The sequence below is a fragment of the Pleurodeles waltl genome, unplaced genomic scaffold, assembly GCF_031143425.1.
Source record: "Pleurodeles waltl isolate 20211129_DDA unplaced genomic scaffold, aPleWal1.hap1.20221129 scaffold_91, whole genome shotgun sequence".
Classification (NCBI taxonomy): Eukaryota; Metazoa; Chordata; class Amphibia; order Caudata; family Salamandridae; genus Pleurodeles; species Pleurodeles waltl.
Window position 1 is genome coordinate 1,226,857 of NW_027150403.1, and position 26,672 is coordinate 1,253,528.

The 26,672-nt window shown below is 48.5% G+C and overlaps 15 non-coding genes across 15 annotated transcripts; all 15 read left to right on the plus strand.

The window, feature by feature from the left end:
- The first annotated feature begins 251 nt into the window (after positions 1 to 251).
- TRNAL-CAA (transfer RNA leucine (anticodon CAA)) lies at positions 252 to 363 on the plus strand. The gene is made up of 2 exons: positions 252 to 289; positions 318 to 363. It is a non-coding gene; the product is annotated as a tRNA-Leu (tRNA).
- Positions 364 to 2,984: 2,621 nt separating this feature from the next.
- Positions 2,985 to 3,056, plus strand: TRNAP-AGG (transfer RNA proline (anticodon AGG)). The gene has a single exon. It is a non-coding gene; the product is annotated as a tRNA-Pro (tRNA).
- A 768-nt stretch (positions 3,057 to 3,824) lies between these two features.
- On the plus strand, positions 3,825 to 3,936 carry TRNAL-CAA (transfer RNA leucine (anticodon CAA)). The gene is made up of 2 exons: positions 3,825 to 3,862; positions 3,891 to 3,936. It is a non-coding gene; the product is annotated as a tRNA-Leu (tRNA).
- A 2,619-nt stretch (positions 3,937 to 6,555) lies between these two features.
- Positions 6,556 to 6,627, plus strand: TRNAP-AGG (transfer RNA proline (anticodon AGG)). The gene has a single exon. It is a non-coding gene; the product is annotated as a tRNA-Pro (tRNA).
- A 768-nt stretch (positions 6,628 to 7,395) lies between these two features.
- TRNAL-CAA (transfer RNA leucine (anticodon CAA)) lies at positions 7,396 to 7,507 on the plus strand. Its single transcript has 2 exons — positions 7,396 to 7,433; positions 7,462 to 7,507. It is a non-coding gene; the product is annotated as a tRNA-Leu (tRNA).
- Positions 7,508 to 10,138: 2,631 nt separating this feature from the next.
- TRNAP-AGG (transfer RNA proline (anticodon AGG)) lies at positions 10,139 to 10,210 on the plus strand. The gene has a single exon. It is a non-coding gene; the product is annotated as a tRNA-Pro (tRNA).
- Positions 10,211 to 10,598: 388 nt separating this feature from the next.
- TRNAV-CAC (transfer RNA valine (anticodon CAC)) lies at positions 10,599 to 10,671 on the plus strand. The gene has a single exon. It is a non-coding gene; the product is annotated as a tRNA-Val (tRNA).
- Positions 10,672 to 10,979: 308 nt separating this feature from the next.
- On the plus strand, positions 10,980 to 11,091 carry TRNAL-CAA (transfer RNA leucine (anticodon CAA)). Its single transcript has 2 exons — positions 10,980 to 11,017; positions 11,046 to 11,091. It is a non-coding gene; the product is annotated as a tRNA-Leu (tRNA).
- A 3,092-nt stretch (positions 11,092 to 14,183) lies between these two features.
- On the plus strand, positions 14,184 to 14,256 carry TRNAV-CAC (transfer RNA valine (anticodon CAC)). The gene has a single exon. It is a non-coding gene; the product is annotated as a tRNA-Val (tRNA).
- A 307-nt stretch (positions 14,257 to 14,563) lies between these two features.
- On the plus strand, positions 14,564 to 14,675 carry TRNAL-CAA (transfer RNA leucine (anticodon CAA)). The gene is made up of 2 exons: positions 14,564 to 14,601; positions 14,630 to 14,675. It is a non-coding gene; the product is annotated as a tRNA-Leu (tRNA).
- Positions 14,676 to 17,296: 2,621 nt separating this feature from the next.
- Positions 17,297 to 17,368, plus strand: TRNAP-AGG (transfer RNA proline (anticodon AGG)). The gene has a single exon. It is a non-coding gene; the product is annotated as a tRNA-Pro (tRNA).
- Positions 17,369 to 17,756: 388 nt separating this feature from the next.
- On the plus strand, positions 17,757 to 17,829 carry TRNAV-CAC (transfer RNA valine (anticodon CAC)). Its single transcript has one exon. It is a non-coding gene; the product is annotated as a tRNA-Val (tRNA).
- A 3,038-nt stretch (positions 17,830 to 20,867) lies between these two features.
- Positions 20,868 to 20,939, plus strand: TRNAP-AGG (transfer RNA proline (anticodon AGG)). The gene has a single exon. It is a non-coding gene; the product is annotated as a tRNA-Pro (tRNA).
- A 3,971-nt stretch (positions 20,940 to 24,910) lies between these two features.
- On the plus strand, positions 24,911 to 24,983 carry TRNAV-CAC (transfer RNA valine (anticodon CAC)). The gene has a single exon. It is a non-coding gene; the product is annotated as a tRNA-Val (tRNA).
- A 307-nt stretch (positions 24,984 to 25,290) lies between these two features.
- Positions 25,291 to 25,402, plus strand: TRNAL-CAA (transfer RNA leucine (anticodon CAA)). Its single transcript has 2 exons — positions 25,291 to 25,328; positions 25,357 to 25,402. It is a non-coding gene; the product is annotated as a tRNA-Leu (tRNA).
- The last annotated feature ends 1,270 nt before the right edge of the window (positions 25,403 to 26,672 follow it).

Sequence of the window (26,672 nt, forward strand, 5' to 3'; positions counted from 1 at the left end):
CACTTAGACAGAAATGACCTTTAAAAACTTGTGACCTGTGTAAAACGTGCTTTACTATTGCAGGACGCTAAAAAGTTATCTGCATCCCTCGGTGGTCGTGCATGTGCATTGTTTCTTGTTCTGTTTTTTTTTTTTTTTCTTGGCCATGTTATATTGTGGGGCCTTTAAAGCTGTGACTTTGATAGGAACATTGCAAGCGGCAAAATCAACAAGTGCAGACTGAAGAGTCCGACCTGCACATTGTTTTGGCTGTCAGGATGGCCGAGTGGTCTAAGGCGCCAGACTCAAGAGAGCTTGATCTTCAGTGAAGCTGAGCCTTCTGGTCTCTTCATGGAGGCGTGGGTTCAAATCCCACTTCTGACAGGTGTATTTTCTTCCCTTAAATCTTGCTCTGCTTGCAGAGCCAGCTCCTCACACCACTATCTTTGGAAGCTGCTGTGGCATGTGAGGAGAAATCCACCAACCCATCGGCTGTGCCCTCAATCAAAATTCTGTGTATTACTGGAAGGGGCGTCTCAGGCACACCTTCTGTTAGAGCTGCACTTTATGACAGTAACTACCATGCTGGTTTCTACTTAAGCAGTTGATTCTATCGTTTGAAGTGAGGCTCTCCTGCCACCTTTTGGGCAAAGAAGACACTGCCCCTGCAACAACACAGGCAGACAAGCTCAAACTAGGTTTCTTGGTTAAGTGGGTGGAGCATATTGGCAATGGTGCCTCCTCGTGACTTGCAATTTACATGAAGAAGACAGAGAGGCAGCTGGGAGTAGGCAGTACCCATGAACCCCTGAACACTGTCTTGCGACTAGCACACAATTCTGAAATGAGGCGGGGGAAAGGAGGTGATTTCCCCATCAAGGGCCATTCCGGGAAATCAGCCACCCTGCGTCTCCCAGGTGAGTGTTTCAGGCCTATGAGCCACTAATATAAATCTCGCCTGATCGAGCGCTGATCGAGCAAGTGTGCTTGAATCCAAGAGGCATGCTCCTCTGGCTCAAGAGCTAGCAGGCCCTTCAGTGCTTCTGGTTGGGAAGTCTATGGTGCAAGGGTCCATGACTTGCAGTGGGTTACAACTACCAGAAAGGGTCTGCTTTTCACATCAGTGCCCTAGTTCAGCTCACTGGCACAGGGCATTTTGACTACCTCTTGCCTTGCTAGAGACAAACAAAAAATCCTTGACAGAAAACATCAATTGCTATGGCACGCTTAGAGAGAGAGAGCCTCCAAATGGCCCTGCTTTTCTGAAAGACGCTTCAGAAGATGTTTCAAATGACTATGCAGCGGCAGTCTAGTTGGTATAGGGGTATGATTCTCGCTTCGGGTGTGAGAGGACCTCGGTTCAAATCCCAGACAAACCCCTACCTTTATAGGTTCAGTCTGTGTTTTAAACAGGAGTATTTCTGCTTTTCACTCTTGTAAGATGTCATGTTGCAATGCAATACATGCTTTATACTGGCGTCGAGACGGTTCAGCATCATGAAGGTATGCGAGATTTCTTTGCAACTGCTTTTCTGTGCTGGAGCAGCAGTGCTCGTAGGAACATTAAATGCACAGTGCTTCTCCATGGTAATTTCGGGTCCAGTTCTGAAATCACCTCTTGGAATGAAAGTGATCCCAGTTCCTTTCTTCCAAGGGAAGAGATCGTGTTCCGGAAGGCTCAGCTTTGAGCGTCATGAACATTGGCCCTCATCCTTGCATCCCAGTCCAATGCATAGCCACATAAAGCAAGCAGGTGTGTCTGTTTCCATAGTGTGGTGGTTCCAGTACAATGCATAGCCACATGAAGCAAGCCGGCAAGTGTGTCTGCTTGTGTAGTGTAGTGGTTATCATGCGCACCTCACATGCGAAAGGTTCCTGGTTCGAGTCGCTGGGCTTTTTCACAGTATTTGCATTTCCTGCCTCACCTGACAGGCAAGCTGAGATAAAAGAGACTGTGTCTATCCCTCACCATCGTGAGGTACTACGCTTCTGGGGCATCTGTCACAGCTCACCAAGAGGAGTTGCGCCAGCTTACGGCAGTCAGTTGCTCACTGTTTGACCTTTGCAATGAAGCCTGAGCCTACAGCATTCAAGCCAGCCAAGGAAGGAAGGTACGAGAGCGAAAATAGCTTTCCTGCCCTTACCAAGAACACACACCTTGAGCAAATAAAGTGCCAGACTTACAAGGCCCTATCGCCACCGGAGCATCACTTTTAGTGACGCCCCGGTGGCACTATGCACTGCGCGGTATTTACAAGATGGCGTTCAGCCACTTTTTGTGGCTTAACACCACCTTGTAAATACGGCCCCTTAGCACGCAGCGCGTTCCCTGGAAGGGGCGTGCAATGGGTGTTGTTGGGAGTGTGCCACAGCAACACCATAGCATTTTGATGCTGCTCCAGATTTAGGAGTTGGCGTAAATCTGCGTCAGCGCCAAAATCCAACGCCATCCCAGGGGTGTCGTTAGAGTGGCGCACTGAGGAGAAATGTTTTAATTTCTCCTTGTTTTTGCTCTTTCTATGTGTGATGCATTCTGCAGCACACATAGAAGTAAGAGCAAATCACCATTGAAGATTTTTTTTTTGGGCAGGAAGGTGTCCCTTCCTGCACAAAAACAATTTCCCCCTCAACGCAGTCATCCTTGTACCATGGTGCAAGAACGGCTGCGTTGGCGCTCAGCAGCTAATTTAGAGCTGGTGCAGGGGGAAGCACAGGGGTGCGCTGTATTCTACTAAATACGGCGCTTTCCTGCATTTTGAAAATGACGGCGCGTGGGGCTTGCAAATTTGGCACAGCATCGCGCTTAGTCATTTTCTTGTAAATCTGGGCCAAAATGTCTAAAGGATAGAGGCTTTTTATGTCATGTTCGATGAAGACCATGCAAATGACTCTAGTCGTACTGCAGAAGAGAGCACCATGTGCAGTTTCTTGCTTTGGGATGTAGTCTCCCACTCTCTGTCACCAACCCTCCGAGCAGGGTTGGAGCCGTTGCATTTCTGTGCCCAGGCTCGTTGGTCTAGGGGTATGATTCTCGCTTAGGGTGCGAGAGGTCCCGGGTTCAAATCCCGGACGAGCCCATTTTAGCGGAAAACAATCAAATCCTGCTCAGAATACACAACCCCTCAACATTTCTCATTCCACTCGAAGCATTGTTGCGCAAAACATATTTTTTGCCTCAGGCGAAAAATGGATTACAATGCCTTGGCTTCCTTCCTGCTTGCTCTCAGTGCGCCCTGTGTGATGATTTCACAGGCTCTCCTTCCTGGCATTTAGGCATCAGATATTTGTCTGTCTCTGCCCGCAGCTGTGGGATTTTTCAGGACGTCTGAGTGTATGCATGCTGGCCGACACCGCTGCAATTTTCACACTTACCCCTCGCATTCCGAGCAACTGCTGATAAAGTATAGAGGAAATCGTGCAAACATATGAGGGGAACTGTGCTCCTTCAGTCAAATCAACAAGCTTGTTTCTGTAGTGTAGTGGTTATCACGTTTGCCTCACAAGCGAAAAGTCCCCGGTTTGAGACCGGGCAGAAACACTTGGCAGCAGCAGCTTTTGTGTTTGCTCCCTAAAACCTCAGTCTCTCTCAATGCACACTTAGACAGAAATGACCTTTAAAAACTTGTGACCTGTGTAAAACGTGCTTTACTATTGCAGGACGCTAAAAAGTTATCTGCATCCCTCGGTGGTGGTGCATGTGCATTGTTTCTTGTTCTGTTTTTTTTTTTTTTTCTTGGCCATGTTATATTGTGGGGCCTTTAAAGGTGTGACTTTGATAGGAACATTGCAAGCGGCAAAATCAACAAGTGCAGACTGAAGAGTCCGACCTGCACACTGTTTTGGCTGTCAGGATGGCCGAGTGGTCTAAGGCGCCAGACTCAAGAGAGCTTGATCTTCAGTGAAGCTGAGCCTTCTGGTCTCTTCATGGAGGCGTGGGTTCAAATCCCACTTCTGACAGGTGTATTTTCTTCCCTTAAATCTTGCTCTGCTTGCAGAGCCAGCTCCTCACACCACTATCTTTGGAAGCTGCTGTGGCATGTGAGGAGAAATCCACCAACCCATCGGCTGGGCCCTCAATCAAAATTCTGTGTATTACTGGAAGGGGCGTCTCAGGCACACCTTCTGTTAGAGCTGCACTTTATGACAGTAACTACCATGCTGGTTTCTACTTAAGCAGTTGATTCTATCGTTTGAAGTGAGGCTCTCCTGCCACCTTTTGGGCAAAGAAGACACTGCCCCTGCAACAACACAGGCAGACAAGCTCAAACTAGGTTTCTTGGTTAAGTGGGCGGAGCATATTGGCAATGGTGCCTCCTCGTGACTTGCAATTTACATGAAGAAGACAGAGAGGCAGCTGGGAGTAGGCAGTACCCATGAACCCCTGAACACTGTCTTGCGACTAGCACACAATTCTGAAATGAGGCGGGGGAAAGGAGGTGATTTCCCCATCAAGGGCCATTCCGGGAAATCAGCCACCCTGCGTCTCCCAGGTGAGTGTTTCAGGCCTATGAGCCACTAATATAAATCTCGCCTGATCGAGCGCTGATCGAGCAAGTGTGCTTGAATCCAAGAGGCATGCTCCTCTGGCTCAAGAGCTAGCAGGCCCTTCAGTGCTTCTTGTTGGGAAGTCTATGGTGCAAGGGTCCATGACTTGCAGCGGGTTACAACTACCAGAAAGGGTCTGCTTTTCACATAAGTGCCCTAGTTCAGCTCACTGGCACAGGGCATTTTGACTACCTCTTGCCTTGCTAGAGACAAACAAAAAATCCTTGACAGAAAACATCAATTGCTATGGCACGCTTAGAGAGAGAGAGCATCCAAATGGCCCTGCTTTTCTGAAAGACGCTTCAGAAGATGTTTCAAATGACTATGCAGCGGCAGTCTAGTTGGTATAGGGGTATGATTCTCGCTTCGGGTGTGAGAGGACCTCTGTTCAAATCCCAGACAAACCCCTACCTTTATAGGTTCAGTCTGTGTTTTAAACAGGAGTATTTCTGCTTTTCACTCTTGTAAGATGTCATGTTGCAATGCAATACATGCTTTATACTGGCGTCGAGACGGTTCAGCATCATGAAGGTATGCGAGATTTCTTTGCAACTGCTTTTCTGTGCTGGAGCAGCAGTGCTCGTAGGAACATTAAATGCACAGTGCTTCTCCATGGTAATTTCGGGTCCAGTTCTGAAATCACCTCTTGGAATGAAAGTGATCCCAGTTCCTTTCTTCCAAGGGAAGAGATCGTGTTCCGGAAGGCTCAGCTTTGAGCGTCATGAACATTGGCCCTCATCCTTGCATCCCAGTCCAATGCATAGCCACATAAAGCAAGCAGGTGTGTCTGTTTCCATAGTGTGGTGGTTCCAGTACAATGCATAGCCACATGAAGCAAGCCGGCAAGTGTGTCTGCTTGTGTAGTGTAGTGGTTATCATGCGCACCTCACATGCGAAAGGTTCCTGGTTCGAGTCGCTGGGCTTTTTCACAGTATTTGCATTTCCTGCCTCACCTGACAGGCAAGCTGAGATAAAAGAGACTGTGTCTATCCCTCACCATCGTGAGGTACTACACACCTGGGGCATCTGTCACAGCTCACCAAGAGGATTTGCGCCAGCTTACGGCAGTCAGTTGCTCACTGTTTGACCTTTGCTATGAAGCCTGAGCCTACAGCATTCAAGCCAGCCAAGGAAGGAAGGTACGAGAGCGAAAATAGCTTTCCTGCCCTCACCAAGAACACACACCTTGAGCAAATAAAGTGCCAGACTTACAAGGCCCTATCGCCACCGGAGCATCACTTTTAGTGACGCCCCGGTGGCACTATGCACTGCGCGGTATTTACAAGATGGCGTTCAGCCACTTTTTGTGGCTTAACACCACCTTGTAAATACGGCCCCTTAGCACGAAGCGCGTTCCCTGGAAGGGGCGTGCAATGGGTGTTGTTGGCAGTGTGCCACAGCAACACCATAGCATTTTGATGCTGCTCCAGATTTAGGAGTTGGTGTAAATCTGCGTCAGCGCCAAAATCCAACGCCATCCCAGGGGTGTCGTTAGAGTGGCGCACTGAGGAGAAATGTTTTAATTTCTCCTTGTTTTTGCTCTTTCTATGTGTGATGCATTCTGCAGCACACATAGAAGTAAGAGCAAATCACCATTGAAGATTTTTTTTTTGGGCAGGAAGGTGTCCCTTCCTGCACAAAAACAATTTCCCCCTCAACGCAGTCATCCTTGTACCATGGTGCAAGAACGGCTGCGTTGGCGCTCAGCAGCTAATTTAGAGCTGGCGCAGGGGGAAGCACAGGGGTGCGCTGTATTCTACTAAATACGGCGCTTTCCTGCATTTTGAAAATGACGGCGCGTGGGGCTTGCAAATTTGGCACAGCGTCGCGCTTAGTCATTTTCTTGTAAATCTGGGCCAAAATGTCTAAAGGATAGAGGCTTTTTATGTCATGTTCGATGAAGACCATGCAAATGACTAGTCGTACTGCAGAAGAGAGCACAATGTGCAGTTTCTTGCTTTGGGATGTAGTCTCCCACTCTCTGTCACCAACCCTCCGAGCAGGGTCGGAGCCGTTGCATTTCTGTGTCCAGGCTCGTTGGTCTAGGGGTATGATTCTCGCTTAGGGTGCGAGAGGTCCCGGGTTCAAATCCCGGACGAGCCCATTTTAGCGGAAAACAATCAAATCCTGCTCAAAATACACAACCCCTCAACATTTCTCATTCCACTCGAAGCATTGTTGCGCAAAACATATTTTTTGCCTCAGGCGAAAAATGGATTACAATGCCTTGGCTTCCTTCCTGCTTGCTCTCAGTGCGCCCTGTGTGATGATTTCACAGGCTCTCCTTCCTGGCATGTAGGCATCAGATATTTGTCTGTCTCTGCCCGCAGCTGTGGGATTTTTCAGGACGTCTGAGTGTATGCATGCTGGCCGACACCGCTGCAATTTTCACACTTACCCCTCGCATTCCGAGCAACTGCTGATAAAGTATAGAGGAAATCGTGCAAACATATGAGGGGAACTGTGCTCCTTCAGTCAAATGAGCAAGCTTGTTTCTGTAGTGTAGTGGTTATCACGTTTGCCTCACACGCGAAAAGTCCCCGGTTTGAGACCGGGCAGAAACACTTGGCAGCAGCAGCTTTTGTGTTTGCTCCCTAAAACCTCAGTCTCTCTCAATGCACACTTAGACAGAAATGACCTTTAAAAACTTGTGACCTGTGTAAAACGTGCTTTACTATTGCAGGACGCTAAAAAGTTATCTGCATCCCTCGGTGGTCGTGCATGTGCATTGTATCTTGTTCTGTTTTTTTTTTTTTTTCTTGGCCATGTTATATTGTGGGGCCTTTAAAGCTGTGACTTTGATAGGAACATTGCAAGCGGCAAAATCAACAAGTGCAGACTGAAGAGTCCGACCTGCACACTGTTTTGGCTGTCAGGATGGCCGAGTGGTCTAAGGCGCCAGACTCAAGAGAGCTTGATCTTCAGTGAAGCTGAGCCTTCTGGTCTCTTCATGGAGGCGTGGGTTCAAATCCCACTTCTGACAGGTGTATTTTCTTCCCTTAAATCTTGCTCTGCTTGCAGAGCCAGCTCCTCACACCACTATCTTTGGAAGCTGCTGTGGCATGTGAGGAGAAATCCACCAACCCATCGGCTGGGCCCTCAATCAAAATTCTGTGTATTACTGGAAGGGGCGTCTCAGGCACACCTTCTGTTAGAGCTGCACTTTATGACAGTAACTACCATGCTGGTTTCTACTTAAGCAGTTGATTCTATCGTTTGAAGTGAGGCTCTCCTGCCACCTTTTGGGCAAAGAAGACACTGCCCCTGCAACAACACAGGCAGACAAGCTCAAACTAGGTTTCTTGGTTAAGTGGGCGGAGCATATTGGCAATGGTGCCTCCTCGTGACTTGCAATTTACATGAAGAAGACAGAGAGGCAGCTGGGAGTAGGCAGTACCCATGAACCCCTGAACACTGTCTTGCGACTAGCACACAATTCTGAAATGAGGCGGGGGAAAGGAGGTGATTTCCCCATCAAGGGCCATTCCGGGAAATCAGCCACCCTGCGTCTCCCAGGTGAGTGTTTCAGGCCTATGAGCCATTAATATAAATCTCGCCTGATCAAGCCTGATCGAGCGCTGATCGAGCAAGTGTGCTTGGATCCAAGAGGCATGCTCCTCTGGCTCAAGAGCTAGCAGGCCCTTCAGTGCTTCTGGTTGGGAAGTCTAAGGTGCAAGGGTCCATGACTTGCAGCGGGTTACAACTACCAGAAAGGGTCTGCTTTTCACATCAGTCCCCTAGTTCAGCTCACTGGCACAGGGCATTTTGACTACCTCTTGCCTTGCTAGAGACAAACAAAAAATCCTTGACAGAAAACATCAATTGCTATGGCACGCTTAGAGAGAGAGAGCCTCCAAATGGCCCTGCTTTTCTGAAAGACGCTTCAGAAGATGTTTCAAATGACTATGCAGCGGCAGTCTAGTTGGTATAGGGGTATGATTCTCGCTTCGGGTGTGAGAGGACCTCGGTTCAAATCCCAGACAAACCCCTACCTTTATAGGTTCAGTCTGTGTTTTAAACAGGAATATTTCTGCTTTTCACTCTTGTAAGATGTCATGTTGCAATGCAATACATGCTTTATACTGGCATCGAGACGGTTCAGCATCATCAAGGTATGCGAGATTTCTTTGCAACTGCTTTTCTGTGCTGGAGCAGCAGTGCTCGTAGGAACATTAAATGCACAGTGCTTCTCCATGGTAATTTCGGGTCCAGTTCTGAAATCACCTCTTGGAATGAAAGTGATCCCAGTTCCTTTCTTCCAAGGGAAGAGATCGTGTTCCGGAAGGCTCAGCTTTGAGCGTCATGAACATTGGCCCTCATCCTTGCATCCCAGTCCAATGCATAGCCACATAAAGCAAGCAGGTGTGTCTGTTTCCATAGTGTGGTGGTTCCAGTACAATGCATAGCCACATGAAGCAAGCCGGCAAGTGTGTCTGCTTGTGTGGTGTAGTGGTTATCATGCGCACCTCACATGCGAAAGGTTCCTGGTTCGAGTCGCTGGGCTTTTTCACAGTATTTGCATTTCCTGCCTCACCTGACAGGCAAGCTGAGATAAAAGAGACTGTGTCTATCCCTCACCATCGTGAGGTACTACGCTCCTGGGGCATCTGTCACAGCTCACCAAGAGGAGTTGCGCCAGCTTACGGCAGTCAGTTGCTCACTGTTTGACCTTTGCAATGAAGTCTGAGCCTACAGCATTCAAGCCAGCCAAGGAAGGAAGGTACGAGAGCGAAAATAGCTTTCCTGCCCTCACCAAGAACACACACCTTGAGCAAATAAAGTGCCAGACTTACAAGGCCCTATCGCCACCGGAGCATCACTTTTATTGACGCCCCGGTGGCACTATGCACTGCGCGGTATTTACAAGATGGCGTTCAGCCACTTTTTGTGGCTTAACACCACCTTGTAAATACGGCCCCTTAGCACGCAGCGCGTTCCCTGGAAGGGGCGTGCAATGGGTGTTGTTGGGAGTGTGCCACAGCAACACCATAGCATTTTGATGCTGCTCCAGATTTAGGAGTTGGTGTAAATCTGCGTCAGCGCCAAAATCCAACGCCATCCCAGGGGTGTCGTTAGAGTGGCGCACTGAGGAGAAATGTTTTAATTTCTCCTTATTTTTGCTCTTTCTATGTGTGATGCATTCTGCAGCACACATAGAAGTAAGAGCAAATCACCATTGAAGATTTTTTTTTTGGGCAGGAAGGTGTCCCTTCCTGCACAAAAACAATTTCCCCCTCAACGCAGTCATCCTTGTACCATGGTGCAAGAACGGCTGCGTTGGCGCTCAGCAGCTAATTTAGAGCTGGCGCAGGGGGAAGCACAGGGGTGCGCTGTATTCTACTAAATACGGCGCTTTCCTGCATTTTGAAAATGACGGCGCGTGGGGCTTGCAAATTTGGCACAGCGTCGCGCTTAGTCATTTTCTTGTAAATCTGGGCCAAAATGTCTAAAGGATAGAGGCTTTTTATGTCATGTTCGATGAAGACCATGCAAATGACTCTAGTCGTACTGCAGAAGAGAGCACCATGTGCAGTTTCTTGCTTTGGGATGTAGTCTCCCACTCTCTGTCACCAATCCTCCGAGCAGGGTCGGAGCCGTTGCATTCCTGTGCCCAGGCTCGTTGGTCTAGGGGTATGATTCTCGCTTAGGGTGCGAGAGGTCCCGGGTTCAAATCCCGGACGAGCCCATTTTAGCGGAAAACAATCAAATCCTGCTCAAAATACACAACCCCTCAACATTTCTCATTCCACTCGAAGCATTGTTGCGCAAAACATATTTTTTGCCTCAGGCGAAAAATGGATTACAATGCCTTGGCTTCCTTCCTGCTTGCTCTCAGTGCGCCCTGTGTGATGATTTCACAGGCTCTCCTTCCTGGCATGTAGGCATCAGATATTTGTCTGTCTCTGCCCGCAGCTGTGGGATTTTTCAGGACGTCTGAGTGTATGCATGCTGGCCGACACCGCTGCAATTTTCACACTTACCCCTCGCATTCCGAGCAACTGCTGATAAAGTATAGAGGAAATCGTGCAAACATATGAGGGGAACTGTGCTCCTTCAGTCAAATCAGCAAGCTTGTTTCTGTAGTGTAGTGGTTATCACGTTCGCCTCACACGCGAAAAGTCCCCGGTTTGAGACCGGGCAGAAACACTTGGCAGCAGCAGCTTTTGTGTTTGCTCCCTAAAACCTCAGTCTCTCTCAATGCACACTTAGACAGAAATGACCTTTAAAAACTTGTGACCTGTGTAAAACGTGCTTTACTATTGCAGGACGCTAAAAAGTTATCTGCATCCCTCGGTGGTCGTGCATGTGCATTGTATCTTGTTCTGTTTTTTTTTTTTTTTTCTTGGCCATGTTATATTGTGGGGCCTTTAAAGCTGTGACTTTGATAGGAACATTGCAAGCGGCAAAATCAACAAGTGCAGACTGAAGAGTCCGACCTGCACACTGTTTTGGCTGTCAGGATGGCCGAGTGGTCTAAGGCGCCAGACTCAAGAGAGCTTGATCTTCAGTGAAGCTGAGCCTTCTGGTCTCTTCATGGAGGCGTGGGTTCAAATCCCACTTCTGACAGGTGTATTTTCTTCCCTTAAATCTTGCTCTGCTTGCAGAGCCAGCTCCTCACACCACTATCTTTGGAAGCTGCTGTGGCATGTGAGGAGAAATCCACCAACCCATCGGCTGGGCCCTCAATCAAAATTCTGTGTATTACTGGAAGGGGCGTCTCAGGCACACCTTCTGTTAGAGCTGCACTTTATGACAGTAACTACCATGCTGGTTTCTACTTAAGCAGTTGATTCTATCGTTTGAAGTGAGGCTCTCCTGCCACCTTTTGGGCAAAGAAGACACTGCCCCTGCAACAACACAGGCAGACAAGCTCAAACTAGGTTTCTTGGTTAAGTGGGCGGAGCATATTGGCAATGGTGCCTCCTCGTGACTTGCAATTTACATGAAGAAGACAGAGAGGCAGCTGGGAGTAGGCAGTACCCATGAACCCCTGAACACTGTCTTGCGACTAGCACACAATTCTGAAATGAGGCGGGGGAAAGGAGGTGATTTCCCCATCAAGGGCCATTCCGGGAAATCAGCCACCCTGCGTCTCCCAGGTGAGTGTTTCAGGCCTATGAGCCATTAATATAAATCTCGCCTGATCAAGCCTGATCGAGTGCTGATCGAGCAAGTGTGCTTGAATCCAAGAGGCATGCTCCTCTGGCTCAAGAGCTAGCAGGCCCTTCAGTGCTTCTGGTTGGGAAGTCTAAGGTGCAAGGGTCCATGACTTGCAGCGGGTTACAACTACCAGAAAGGGTCTGCTTTTCACATCAGTCCCCTAGTTCAGCTCACTGGCACAGGGCATTTTGACTACCTCTTGCCTTGCTAGAGACAAACAAAAAATCCTTGACAGAAAACATCAATTGCTATGGCACGCTTAGAGAGAGAGAGCCTCCAAATGGCCCTGCTTTTCTGAAAGACGCTTCAGAAGATGTTTCAAATGACTATGCAGCGGCAGTCTAGTTGGTATAGGGGTATGATTCTCGCTTCGGGTGTGAGAGGACCTCGGTTCAAATCCCAGACAAACCCCTACCTTTATAGGTTCAGTCTGTGTTTTAAACAGGAATATTTCTGCTTTTCACTCTTGTAAGATGTCATGTTGCAATGCAATACATGCTTTATACTGGCATCGAGACGGTTCAGCATCATCAAGGTATGCGAGATTTCTTTGCAACTGCTTTTCTGTGCTGGAGCAGCAGTGCTCGTAGGAACATTAAATGCACAGTGCTTCTCCATGGTAATTTCGGGTCCAGTTCTGAAATCACCTCTTGGAATGAAAGTGATCCCAGTTCCTTTCTTCCAAGGGAAGAGATCGTGTTCCGGAAGGCTCAGCTTTGAGCGTCATGAACATTGGCCCTCATCCTTGCATCCCAGTCCAATGCATAGCCACATAAAGCAAGCAGGTGTGTCTGTTTCCATAGTGTGGTGGTTCCAGTACAATGCATAGCCACATGAAGCAAGCCGGCAAGTATGTCTGCTTGTGTGGTGTAGTGGTTATCATGCGCACCTCACATGCGAAAGGTCCCTGATTCGAGTCGCTGGGCTTTTTCACAGTATTTGCATTTCCTGCCTCACCTGACAGGCAAGCTGAGATAAAAGAGACTGTGTCTATCCCTCACCATCGTGAGGTACTACGCTCCTGGGGCATCTGTCACAGCTCACCAAGAGGAGTTGCGCCAGCTTACGGCAGTCAGTTGCTCACTGTTTGACCTTTGCAATGAAGTCTGAGCCTACAGCATTCAAGCCAGCCAAGGAAGGAAGGTACGAGAGCGAAAATAGCTTTCCTGCCCTCACCAAGAACACACACCTTGAGCAAATAAAGTGCCAGACTTACAAGGCCCTATCGCCACCGGAGCATCACTTTTATTGACGCCCCGGTGGCACTATGCACTGCGCGGTATTTACAAGATGGCGTTCAGCCACTTTTTGTGGCTTAACACCACCTTGTAAATACGGCCCCTTAGCACGCAGCGCGTTCCCTGGAAGGGGCGTGCAATGGGTGTTGTTGGGAGTGTGCCACAGCAACACCATAGCATTTTGATGCTGCTCCAGATTTAGGAGTTGGCGTAAATCTGCGTCAGCGCCAAAATCCAACGCCATCCCAGGGGTGTCGTTAGAGTGGCGCACTGAGGAGAAATGTTTTAATTTCTCCTTGTTTTTGCTCTTTCTATGTGTGATGCATTCTGCAGCACACATAGAAGTAAGAGCAAATCACCATTGAAGATTTTTTTTTTTGGGCAGGAAGGTGTCCCTTCCTGCACAAAAACAATTTCCCCCTCAACGCAGTCATCCTTGTACCATGGTGCAAGAACGGCTGCGTTGGCGCTCAGCAGCTAATTTAGAGCTGGCGCAGGGGGAAGCACAGGGGTGCGCTGTATTCTACTAAATACGGCGCTTTCCTGCATTTTGAAAATGACGGCGCGTGGGGCTTGCAAATTTGGCACAGCGTCGCGCTTAGTCATTTTCTTGTAAATCTGGGCCAAAATGTCTAAAGGATAGAGGCTTTTTATGTCATGTTCGATGAAGACCATGCAAATGACTCTAGTCGTACTGCAGAAGAGAGCACCATGTGCAGTTTCTTGCTTTGGGATGTAGTCTCCCACTCTCTGTCACCAACCCTCCGAGCAGGGTCGGAGCCGTTGCATTTCTGTGCCCAGGCTCGTTGGTCTAGGGGTATGATTCTCGCTTAGGGTGCAAGATGTCCCGGGTTCAAATCCCGTACGAGCCCATTTTAGCGGAAAACAATCAAATCCTGCTCAAAATACACAACCCCTCAACATTTCTCATTCCACTCGAAGCATTGTTGCGCAAAACATATTTTTTGCCTCAGGCGAAAAATGGATTACAATGCCTTGGCTTCCTTCCTGCTTGCTCTCAGTGCGCCCTGTGTGATGATTTCACAGGCTCTCCTTCCTGGCATTTAGGCATCAGATATTTGTCTGTCTCTGCCCGCAGCTGTGGGATTTTTCAGGACGTCTGAGTGTATGCATGCTGGCCGACACCGCTGCAATTTTCACACTTACCCCTCGCATTCCGAGCAACTGCTGATAAAGTATAGAGGAAATCGTGCAAACATATGAGGGGAACTGTGCTCCTTCAGTCAAATCAGCAAGCTTGTTTCTGTAGTGTAGTGGTTATCACGTTCGCCTCACACGCGAAAAGTCCCCGGTTTGAGACCGGGCAGAAACACTTGGCAGCAGCAGCTTTTGTGTTTGCTCCCTAAAACCTCAGTCTCTCTCAATGCACACTTAGACAGAAATGACCTTTAAAAACTTGTGACCTGTGTAAAACGTGCTTTACTATTGCAGGACGCTAAAAAGTTATCTGCATCCCTCGGTGGTCGTGCATGTGCATTGTTTCTTGTTCTGTTTTTTTTTTTTTTTCTTGGCCATGTTATATTGTGGGGCCTTTAAAGCTGTGACTTTGATAGGAACATTGCAAGCGGCAAAATCAACAAGTGCAGACTGAAGAGTCCGACCTGCACACAGTTTTGGCTGTCAGGATGGCCGAGTGGTCTAAGGCGCCAGACTCAAGAGAGCTTGATCTTCAGTGAAGCTGAGCCTTCTGGTCTCTTCATGGAGGCGTGGGTTCAAATCCCACTTCTGACAGGTGTATTTTCTTCCCTTAAATCTTGCTCTGCTTGCAGAGCCAGCTCCTCACACCACTATCTTTGGAAGCTGCTGTGGCATGTGAGGAGAAATCCACCAACCCATCAGCTGGGCCCTCAATCAAAATTCTGTGTATTACTGGAAGGGGCGTCTCAGGCACACCTTCTGTTAGAGCTGCACTTTATGAAAGTAACTACCATGCTGGTTTCTACTTAAGCAGTTGATTCTATCGTTTGAAGTGAGGCTCTCCTGCCACCTTTTGGGCAAAGAAGACACTGCCCCTGCAACAACACAGGCAGACAAGCTCAAACTAGGTTTCTTGGTTAAGTGGGTGGAGCATATTGCCAATGGTGCCTCCTCGTGACTTGCAATTTACATGAAGAAGACAGAGAGGCAGCTGGGAGAAGGCAGTACCCATGAACCCCTGAACACTGTCTTGCGACTAGCACACAATTCTGAAATGAGGCGGGGGAAAGGAGGTGATTTCCCCATCAAGGGCCATTCCGGGAAATCAGCCACCCTGCGTCTCCCAGGTGAGTGTTTCAGGCCTATGAGCCACTAATATAAATCTCGCCTGATCGAGCGCTGATCGAGCAAGTGTGCTTGAATCCAAGAAGCATGCTCCTCTGGCTCAAGAGCTAGCAGGCCCTTCAGTGCTTCTGGTTGGGAAGTCTAAGGTGCAAGGGTCCATGACTTGCAGCGGGTTACAACTACCAGAAAGGGTCTGCTTTTCACATCAGTGCCCTAGTTCAGCTCACTGGCACAGGGCATTTTGACTACCTCTTGCCTTGCTAGAGACAAACAAAAAATCCTTGACAGAAAACATCAATTGCTATGGCACGCTTAGAGAGAGAGAGCCTCCAAATGGCCCTGCTTTTCTGAAAGACGCTTCAGAAGATGTTTCAAATGACTATGCAGCGGCAGTCTAGTTGGTATAGGGGTATGATTCTCGCTTCGCGTGTGAGAGGACCTCGGTTCAAATCCCAGACAAACCCCTACCTTTATAGGTTCAGTCTGTGTTTTAAACAGGAGTATTTCTACTTTTCACTCTTGTAAGATGTCATGTTGCAATGCAATACATGCTTTATACTGGCGTCGAGACGGTTCAGCATCATGAAGGTATGCGAGATTTCTTTGCAACTGCTTTTCTGTGCTGGAGCAGCAGTGCTCGTAGGAACATTAAATGCACAGTGCTTCTCCATGGTAATTTCGGGTCCAGTTCTGAAATCACCTCTTGGAATGAAAGTGATCCCAGTTCCTTTCTTCCAAGGGAAGAGATCGTGTTCCGGAAGGCTCAGCTTTGAGCGTCATGAACATTGGCCCTCATCCTTGCATCCCAGTCCAATGCATAGCCACATAAAGCAAGCAGGTGTGTCTGTTTCCATAGTGTGGTGGTTCCAGTACAATGCATAGCCACATGAAGCAAGCCGGCAAGTGTGTCTGCTTGTGTAGTGTAGTGGTTATCATGCGCACCTCACATGCGAAAGGTTCCTGGTTCGAGTCGCTGGGCTTTTTCACAGTATTTGCATTTCCTGCCTCACCTGACAGGCAAGCTGAGATAAAAGAGACTGTGTCTATCCCTCACCATCGTGAGGTACTACGCTCCTGGGGCATCTGTCACAGCTCACCAAGAGGAGTTGCGCCAGCTTACGGCAGTCAGTTGCTCACTGTTTGACCTTTGCAATGAAGCCTGAGCCTACAGCATTCAAGCCAGCCAAGGAAGGAAGGTACGAGAGCGAAAATAGCTTTCCTGCCCTCACCAAGAACACACACCTTGAGCAAATAAAGTGCCAGACTTACAAGGCCCTATCGCCACCGGAGCATCACTTTTAGTGACGCCCCGGTGGCACTATGCACTGCGCGGTATTTACAAGATGGCGTTCAGCCACTTTTTGTGGCTTAACACCACCTTGTAAATACGGCCCCTTAGCACCCAGCGCGTTCCCTGGAAGGGGCGTGCAATGGGTGTTGTTGGGAGTGTGCCACAGCAACACCATAGCATTTTGATGCTGCTCCAGATTTAGGAGTTGGCGTAAATCTGCGTCAGCGCCAAAATCCAACGCCATCCCAGGGGTGTCGTTAGAGTGGCGCACTGAGGAGAAATGTTTTAATTTCTCCTTGTTTTTGCTCTTTCTATGTGTGATGCATTCTGCAGCACACATAGAAGTAAGAGCAAATCACCATTGAAGATTTTTTTTTTGGGCAGGAAGGTGTCCCTTCCTGCACAAAAACAATTTCCCCCTCAACGCAGTCATCCTTGTACCATGGTGCAAGAACGGCTGCGTTGGCGCTCAGCAGCTAATTTAGAGCTGGCGCAGGGGGAAGCACAGGGGTGCGCTGTATTCTACTAAATACGGCGCTTTCCTGCATTTTGAAAATGACGGCGCGTGGGGCTTGCAAATTTAGCACAGCATCGCGCTTAGTCATTTTCTTGTAAATCTGGGCCAAAATGTCTAAAGGATAGAGGCTTTTTATGTCATGTTCGATGAAGACCATGCAAATGACTCTAGTCGTACTGCAGAAGAGAGCACCATGTGCAGTTTCTTGCTTTGGGATGTAGTCTCCCACTCTCTGTCACCAACCCTCCGAGCAGGGTTGGAGCCGTTGCATTTCTGTGCCCAGGCTCGTTGGTCTAGGGGTATGATTCTCGCTTAGGGTGCGAGAGGTCCCGGGTTCAAGTCCCGGACGAGCCCATTTTAGCGGAAAACAATCAAATTCTGCTCAAAATACACAACCCCTCAACATTTCTCATTCCACTCGAAGCATTGTTGCGCAAAACATATTTTTTGCCTCAGGCGAAAAATGGATTACAATGCCTTGGCTTCCTTCCTGCTTGCTCTCAGTGCGCCCTGTGTGATGATTTCACAGGCTCTCCTTCCTGGCATTTAGGCATCAGATATTTGTCTGTCTCTGCCCGCAGCTGTGGGATTTTTCAGGACGTCTGAGTGTATGCATGCTGGCCGACACCGCTGCAATTTTCACACTTACCCCTCGCATTCCGAGCAACTGCTGATAAAGTATAGAGGAAATCGTGCAAACATATGAGGGGAACTGTGCTCCTTCAGTCAAATCAGCAAGCTTGTTTCTGTAGTGTAGTGGTTATCACGTTCGCCTCACACGCGAAAAGTCCCCGGTTTGAGACCGGGCAGAAACACTTGGCAGCAGCAGCTTTTGTGTTTGCTCCCTAAAACCTCAGTCTCTCTCAATGCACACTTAGACAGAAATGACCTTTAAAAACTTGTGACCTGTGTAAAACGTGCTTTACTATTGCAGGACGCTAAAAAGTTATCTGCATCCTTCGGTGGTCGTGCATGTGCATTGTTTCTTGTTCTGTTTTTTTTTTTTTTTCTTGGCCATGTTATATTGTGGGGCCTTTAAAGCTGTGACTTTGATAGGAACATTGCAAGCGGCAAAATCAACAAGTGCAGACTGAAGAGTCCGACCTGCACACTGTTTTGGCTGTCAGGATGGCCGAGTGGTCTAAGGCGCCAGACTCAAGAGAGCTTGATCTTCAGTGAAGCTGAGCCTTCTGGTGTCTTCATGGAGGCGTGGGTTCAAATCCCACTTCTGACAGGTGTATTTTCTTCCCTTAAATCTTGCTCTGCTTGCAGAGCCAGCTCCTCACACCACTATCTTTGGAAGCTGCTGTGGCATGTGAGGAGAAATCCACCAACCCATCGGCTGGGCCCTCAATCAAAATTCTGTGTATTACTGGAAGGGGCGTCTCAGGCACACCTTCTGTTAGAGCTGCACTTTATGACAGTAACTACCATGCCGGTTTCTACTTAAGCAGTTGATTCTATCGTTTGAAGTGAGGCTCTCCTGCCACCTTTTGGGCAAAGAAGACACTGCCCCTGCAACAACACAGGCAGACAAGCTCAAACTAGGTTTCTTGGTTAAGTGGGTGGAGCATATTGCCAATGGTGCCTCCTCGTGACTTGCAATTTACATGAAGAAGACAGAGAGGCAGCTGGGAGTAGGCAGTACCCATGAACCCCTGAACACTGTCTTGCGACTAGCACACAATTCTGAAATGAGGCGGGGGAAAGGAGGTGATTTCCCCATCAAGGGCCATTCCGGGAAATCAGCCACCCTGCGTCTCCCAGGTGAGTGTTTCAGGCCTATGAGCCACTAATATAAATCTCGCCTGATCGAGCGCTGATCGAGCAAGTGTGCTTGAATCCAAGAGGCATGCTCCTCTGGCTCAAGAGCTAGCAGGCCCTTCAGTGCTTCTGGTTGGGAAGTCTAAGGTGCAAGGGTCCATGACTAGCAGCGGGTTACAACTACCAGAAAGGGTCTGCTTTTCACATCAGTCCCCTAGTTCAGCTCACTGGCACAGGGCATTTTGACTACCTCTTGCCTTGCTAGAGACAAACAAAAAATCCTTGACAGAAAACATCAATTGCTATGGCACGCTTAGAGAGAGAGAGCCTCCAAATGGCCCTGCTTTTCTGAAAGACGCTTCAGAAGATGTTTCAAATGACTATGCAGCGGCAGTCTAGTTGGTATAGGGGTATGATTCTCGCTTCGGGTGAGAGGACCTCGGTTCAAATCCCAGACAAACCCCTACCTTTATAGGTTCAGTCTGTGTTTTAAACAGGAGTATTTCTGCTTTTCACTCTTGTAAGATGTCATGTTGCAATGCAATACATGCTTTATACTGGCGTCAAGACGGTTCAGCATCATGAAGGTATGCAAGATTTCTTTGCAACTGCTTTTCTGTGCTGGAGCAGCAGTGCTCGTAGGAACATTAAATGCACAGTGCTTCTCCATGGTAATTTCGGGTCCAGTTCTGAAATCACCTCTTGGAATGAAAGTGATCCCAGTTCCTTTCTTCCAAGGGAAGAGATCGTGTTCCGGAAGGCTCAGCTTTGAGCGTCATGAACATTGGCCCTCATCCTTGCATCCCAGTCCAATGCATAGCCACATAAAGCAAGCAGGTGTGTCTGTTTCCATAGTGTGGTGGTTCCAGTACAATGCATAGCCACATGAAGCAAGCCGCCAAGTGTGTCTGCTTGTGTAGTGTAGTGGTTATCATGCGCACCTCACATGCGAAAGGTCCCTGGTTCGAGTCGCTGGGCTTTTTCACAGTATTTGCATTTCCTGCCTCACCTGACAGGCAAGCTGAGATAAAAGAGACTGTGTCTATCCCTCACCATCGTGAGGTACTACGCTCCTGGGGCATCTGTCACAGCTCACCAAGAGGAGTTGCGCCAGCTTACGGCAGTCAGTTGCTCACTGTTTGACCTTTGCAATGAAGCCTGAGCCTACAGCATTCAAGCCAGCCAAGGAAGGAAGGTACGAGAGCGAAAATAGCTTTCCTGCCCTCACCAAGAACACACACCTTGAGCAAATAAAGTGCCAGACTTACAAGGCCCTATCGCCACCGGAGCATCACTTTTAGTGACGCCCCGGTGGCACTATGCACTGCGCGGTATTTACAAGATGGCGTTCAGCCACTTTTTGTGGCTTAACACCACCTTGTAAATACGGCCCCTTAGCACGCAGCGCGTTCCCTGGAAGGGGCGTGCAATGGGTGTTGTTGGGAGTGTGCCACAGCAACACCATAGCATTTTGATGCTGCTCCAGATTTAGGAGTTGGCGTAAATCTGCGTCAGCGCCAAAATCCAACGCCATCCCAGGGGTGTCGTTAGAGTGGCGCACTGAGGAGAAATGTTTTCATTTCTCCTTGTTTTTGCTCTTTCTATGTGTGATGCATTCTGCAGCACACATAGAAGTAAGAGCAAATCACCATTGAAGATTTTTTTTTTGGGCAGGAAGGTGTCCCTTCCTGCACAAAAACAATTTCCCCCTCAACGCAGTCATCCTTGTACCATGGTGCAAGAACGGCTGCGTTGGCGCTCAGCAGCTAATTTAGAGCTGGCGCAGGGGGAAGCACAGGGGTGCGCTGTATTCTACTAAATACGGCGCTTTCCTGCATTTTGAAAATGACGGCACGTGGGGCTTGCAAATTTGGCACAGCGTCGCGCTTAGTCATTTTCTTGTAAATCTGGGCCAAAATGTCTAAAGGATAGAGGCTTTTTATGTCATGTTCGATGACGACCATGCAAATGACTCTAGTCGCACTGCAGAAGAGAGCACCATGTGCAGTTTCTTGCTTTGGGATGTAGTCTCCCACTCTCTGTCACCAATCCTCCGAGCAGGGTCGGAGCCGTTGCATTCCTGTGCCCAGGCTCGTTGGTCTAGGGGTATGATTCTCGCTTAGGGTGCGAGAGGTCCCGGGTTCAAATCCCGGACGAGCCCATTTTAGCGGAAAACAATCAAATCCTGCTCAAAATACTCAACCCCTCAACATTTCTCATTCCACTCGAAGCATTGTTGCGCAAAACATATTTTTTGCCTCAGGCGAAAAATGGATTACAATGCCTTGGCTTCCTTCCTGCTTGCTCTCAGTGCGCCCTGTGTGATGATTTCACAGGCTCTCCTTCCTGGCATTTAGGCATCAGATATTTGTCTGTCTCTGCCCGCAGCTGTGGGATTTTTCAGGACGTCTGAGTGTATGCATGCTGGCCGACACCGCTGCAAATTTCACACTTACCCCTCGCATTCCGAGCAACTGCTGATAAAGTATAGAGGAAATCGGGCAAACATATGAGGGGAACTGTGCTCCTTCAGTCAAATCAGCAAGCTTGTATCTGTAGTGTAGTGGTTATCACGTTCGCCTCACATGCGAAAAGTCCCCGGTTTGAGACCGGGCAGCAACACTTGGCAGCAGCAGCTTTTGTGTTTGCTCCCTAAAACCTCAGTCTCTCTCAATGCACACTTAGACAGAAATGACCTTTAAAAACTTGTGACCTGTGTAAAACGTGCTTTACTATTGCAGGACGCTAAAAAGTTATCTGCATCCCTCGGTGGTCGTGCATGTGCATTGTTTCTTGTTCTGTTTTTTTTTTTTTTTCTTGGCCATGTTATATTGTGGGGCCTTTAAAGCTGTGACTTTGATAGGAACATTGCAAGCGGCAAAATCAACAAGTGCAGACTGAAGAGTCCGACCTGCACACTGTTTTGGCTGTCAGGATGGCCGAGTGGTCTAAGGCACCAGACTCAAGAGAGCTTGATCTTCAGTGAAGCTGAGCCTTCTGGTCTCTTCATGGAGGCGTGGGTTCAAATCCCACTTCTGACAGGTGTATTTTCTTCCCTTAAATCTTGCTCTGCTTGCAGAGCCAGCTCCTCACACCACTATCTTTGGAAGCTGCTGTGGCATGTGAGGAGAAATCCACCAACCCATCGGCTGGGCCCTCAATCAAAATTCTGTGTATTACTGGAAGGGGAGTCTCAGGCACACCTTCTGTTAGAGCTGCACTTTATGACAGTAACTACCAAGCTGGTTTCTACTTAAGCAGTTGATTCTATCGTTTGAAGTGAGGCTCTCCTGCCACCTTTTGGGCAAAGAAGACACTGCCCCTGCAACAACACAGGCAGACAAGCTCAAACTAGGTTTCTTGGTTAAGTGGGCGGAGCATATTGGCAATGGTGCCTCCTCGTGACTTGCAATTTACATGAAGAAGACAGAGAGGCAGCTGGGAGTAGGCAGTACCCATGAACCCCTGAACACTGTCTTGCGACTAGCACACAATTCTGAAATGAGGCGGGGGAAAGGAGGTGATTTCCCCATCAAGGGCCATTCCGGGAAATCAGCCACCCTGCGTCTCCCAGGTGAGTGTTTCAGGCCTATGAGCCATTAATATAAATCTTGCCTGATCAAGCCTGATCGAGCGCTGATCGAGCAAGTGTGCTTGAATCCAAGAGGCATGCTCCTCTGGCTCAAGAGCTAGCAGGCCCTTCAGTGCTTCTGGTTGGGAAGTCTAAGGTGCAAGGGTCCATGACTTGCAGCGGGTTACAACTACCAGAAAGGGTCTGCTTTTCACATCAGTCCCCTAGTTCAGCTCACTGGCACAGGGCATTTTGACTACCTCTTGCCTTGCTAGAGACAAACAAAAAATCCTTGACAGAAAACATCAATTGCTATGGCACGCTTAGAGAGAGAGAGCCTCCAAATGGCCCTGCTTTTCTGAAAGACGCTTCAGAAGATGTTTCAAATGACTATGCAGCGGCAGTCTAGTTGGTATAGGGGTATGATTCTCGCTTCGGGTGTGAGAGGACCTCGGTTCAAATCCCAGACAAACCCCTACCTTTATAGGTTCAGTCTGTGTTTTAAACAGGAGTATTTCTGCTTTTCACTCTTGTAAGATGTCATGTTGCAATGCAATACATGCTTTATACTGGCGTCGAGACGGTTCAGCATCATCAAGGTATGCGAGATTTCTTTGCAACTGCTTTTCTGTGCTGGAGCAGCAGTGCTCGTAGGAACATTAAATGCACAGTGCTTCTCCATGGTAATTTCGGGTCCAGTTCTGAAATCACCTCTTGGAATGAAAGTGATCCCAGTTCCTTTCTTCCAAGGGAAGAGATCGTGTTCCGGAAGGCTCAGCTTTGAGCGTCATGAACATTGGCCCTCATCCTTGCATCCCAGTCCAATGCATAGCCACATAAAGCAAGCAGGTGTGTCTGTTTCCATAGTGTGGTGGTTCCAGTACAATGCATAGCCACATGAAGCAAGCCGGCAAGTGTGTCTGCTTGTGTAGTGTAGTGGTTATCATGCGCACCTCACATGCGAAAGGTCCCTGATTCGAGTCGCTGGGCTTTTTCACAGTATTTGCATTTCCTGCCTCACCTGACAGGCAAGCTGAGATAAAAGAGACTGTGTCTATCCCTCACCATCGTGAGGTACTACGCTCCTGGGGCATCTGTCACAGCTCACCAAGAGGAGTTGCGCCAGCTTACGGCAGTCAGTTGCTCACTGTTTGACCTTTGCAATGAAGCCTGAGCCTACAGCATTCAAGCCAGCCAAGGAAGGAAGGTACGAGAGCGAAAATAGCTTTCCTGCCCTCACCAAGAACACACACCTTGAGCAAATAAAGTGCCAGACTTACAAGGCCCTATCGCCACCGGAGCATCACTTTTATTGACGCCCCGGTGGCACTATGCACTGCGCGGTATTTACAAGATGGCGTTCAGCCACTTTTTGTGGCTTAACACCACCTTGTAAATACGGCCCCTTAGCACGCAGCGCGTTCCCTGGAAGGGGCGTGCAATGGGTGTTGTTGGGAGTGTGCCACAGCAACACCATAGCATTTTGATGCTGCTCCAGATTTAGGAGTTGGCGTAAATCTGCGTCTGCGCCAAAATCCAACTCCATCCCAGGGGTGTCGTTAGAGTGGCGCACTGAGGAGAAATGTTTTAATTTCTCCTTGTTTTTGCTCTTTCTATGTGTGATGCATTCTGCAGCACACATAGAAGTAAGAGCAAATCACCATTGAAGATTTTTTTTTTGGGCAGGAAGGTGTCCCTTCCTGCACAAAATCAATTTCCCCCTCAACGCAGTCATCCTTGTACCATGGTGCAAGAACGGCTGCGTTGGCGCTCAGCAGCTAATTTAGAGCTAGCGCAGGGGGAAGCACAGGGGTGCGCTGTATTCTACTAAATACGGCGCTTTCCTGCATTTTGAAAATGACGGCGCGTGGGGCTTGCAAATTTGGCACAGCGTCGCTCTTAGTCATTTTCTTGTAAATCTGGGCCAAAATGTCTAAAGGATAGAGGCTTTTTATGTCATGTTCGAAGAAGACCATGCAAATGACTCTAGTCGTACTGCAGAAGAGAGCACCATGTGCAGTTTCTTGCTTTGGGATGTAGTCTCCCACTCTCTGTCACCAACCCTCCGAGCAGGGTCGGAGCCGTTGCATTTCTGTGCCCAGGCTCGTTGGTCGAGGGGTATGATTCTCGCTTAGGGTGCGAGAGGTCCCGGGTTCAAATCCCGTACGAGCCCATTTTAGCGGAAAACAATCAAATCCTGCTCAAAATACACAACCCCTCAACATTTCTCATTCCACTCGAAGCATTGTTGCGCAAAACATATTTTTTGCCTCAGGCGAAAAATGGATTACAATGCCTTGGCTTCCTTCCTGCTTGCTCTCAGTGCGCCCTGTGTGATGATTTCACAGGCTCTCCTTCCTGGCATTTAGGCATCAGATATTTGTCTGTCTCTGCCCGCAGCTGTGGGATTTTTCAGGACGTCTGAGTGTATGCATGCTGGCCGACACCGCTGCAATTTTCACACTTACCCCTCGCATTCCGAGCAACTGCTGATAAAGTATAGAGGAAATCGTGCAAACATATGAGGGGAACTGTGCTCCTTCAGTCAAATCAGCAAGCTTGTTTCTGTAGTGTAGTGGTTATCACGTTCGCCTCACACGCGAAAAGTCCCCGGTTTGAGACCGGGCAGAAACACTTGGCAGCAGCAGCTTTTGTGTTTGCTCCCTAAAACCTCAGTCTCTCTCAATGCACACTTAGACAGAAATGACCTTTAAAAACTTGTGACCTGTGTAAAACGTGCTTTACTATTGCAGGACGCTAAAAAGTTATCTGCATCCCTCGGTGGTCGTGCATGTGCATTGTTTCTTGTTCTGTTTTTTTTTTTTTTTCTTGGCCATGTTATATTGTGGGGCCTTTAAAGCTGTGACTTTGATAGGAACATTGCAAGCGGCAAAATCAACAAGTGCAGACTGAAGAGTCCGACCTGCACACAGTTTTGGCTGTCAGGATGGCCGAGTGGTCTAAGGCGCCAGACTCAAGAGAGCTTGATCTTCAGTGAAGCTGAGCCTTCTGGTCTCTTCATGGAGGCGTGGGTTCAAATCCCACTTCTGACAGGTGTATTTTCTTCCCTTAAATCTTGCTCTGCTTGCAGAGCCAGCTCCTCACACCACTATCTTTGGAAGCTGCTGTGGCATGTGAGGAGAAATACACCAACCCATCGGCTGGGCCCTCAATCAAAATTCTGTGTATTACTGGAAGGGGCGTCTCAGGCACACCTTCTGTTAGAGCTGCACTTTATGACAGTAACTACCATGCTGGTTTCTACTTAAGCAGTTGATTCTATCGTTTGAAGTGAGGCTCTCCTGCCACCTTTTGGGCAAAGAAGACACTGCCCCTGCAACAACACAGGCAGACAAGCTCAAACTAGGTTTCTTGGTTAAGTGGGTGGAGCATATTGCCAATGGTGCCTCCTCGTGACTTGCAATTTACATGAAGAAGACAGAGAGGCAGCTGGGAGTAGGCAGTACCCATGAACCCCTGAACACTGTCTTGCGACTAGCACACAATTCTGAAATGAGGCGGGGGAAAGGAGGTGATTTCCCCATCAAGGGCCATTCCGGGAAATCAGCCACCCTGCGTCTCCCAGGTGAGTGTTTCAGGCCTATGAGCCATTAATATAAATCTTGCCTGATCAAGCCTGATCGAGCGCTGATCGAGCAAGTGTGCTTGAATCCAAGAGGCATGCTCCTCTGGCTCAAGAGCTAGCAGGCCCTTCAGTGCTTCTGGTTGGGAAGTCTAAGGTGCAAGGGTCCATGACTTGCAGCGGGTTACAACTACCAGAAAGGGTCTGCTTTTCACATCAGTGCCCTAGTTCAGCTCACTGGCACAGGGCATTTTGACTACCTCTTGCCTTGCTAGAGACAAACAAAAAATCCTTGACAGAAAACATCAATTGCTATGGCACGCTTAGAGAGAGAGAGCCTCCAAATGGCCCTGCTTTTCTGAAAGACGCTTCAGAAGATGTTTCAAATGACTATGCAGTGGCAGTCTAGTTGGTATAGGGGTATGATTCTCGCTTCGGGTGTGAGAGGACCTCGGTTCAAATCCCAGACAAACCCCTACCTTTATAGGTTCAGTCTGTGTTTTAAACAGGAGTATTTCTGCTTTTCACTCTTGTAAGATGTCATGTTGCAATGCAATACATGCTTTATACTGGCGTCGAGACGGTTTAGCATCATGAAGGTATGCGAGATTTCTTTGCAACTGCTTTTCTGTGCTGGAGCAGCAGTGCTCGTAGGAACATTAAATGCACAGTGCTTCTCCATGGTAATTTCGGGTCCAGTTCTGAAATCACCTCTTGGAATGAAAGTGATCCCAGTTCCT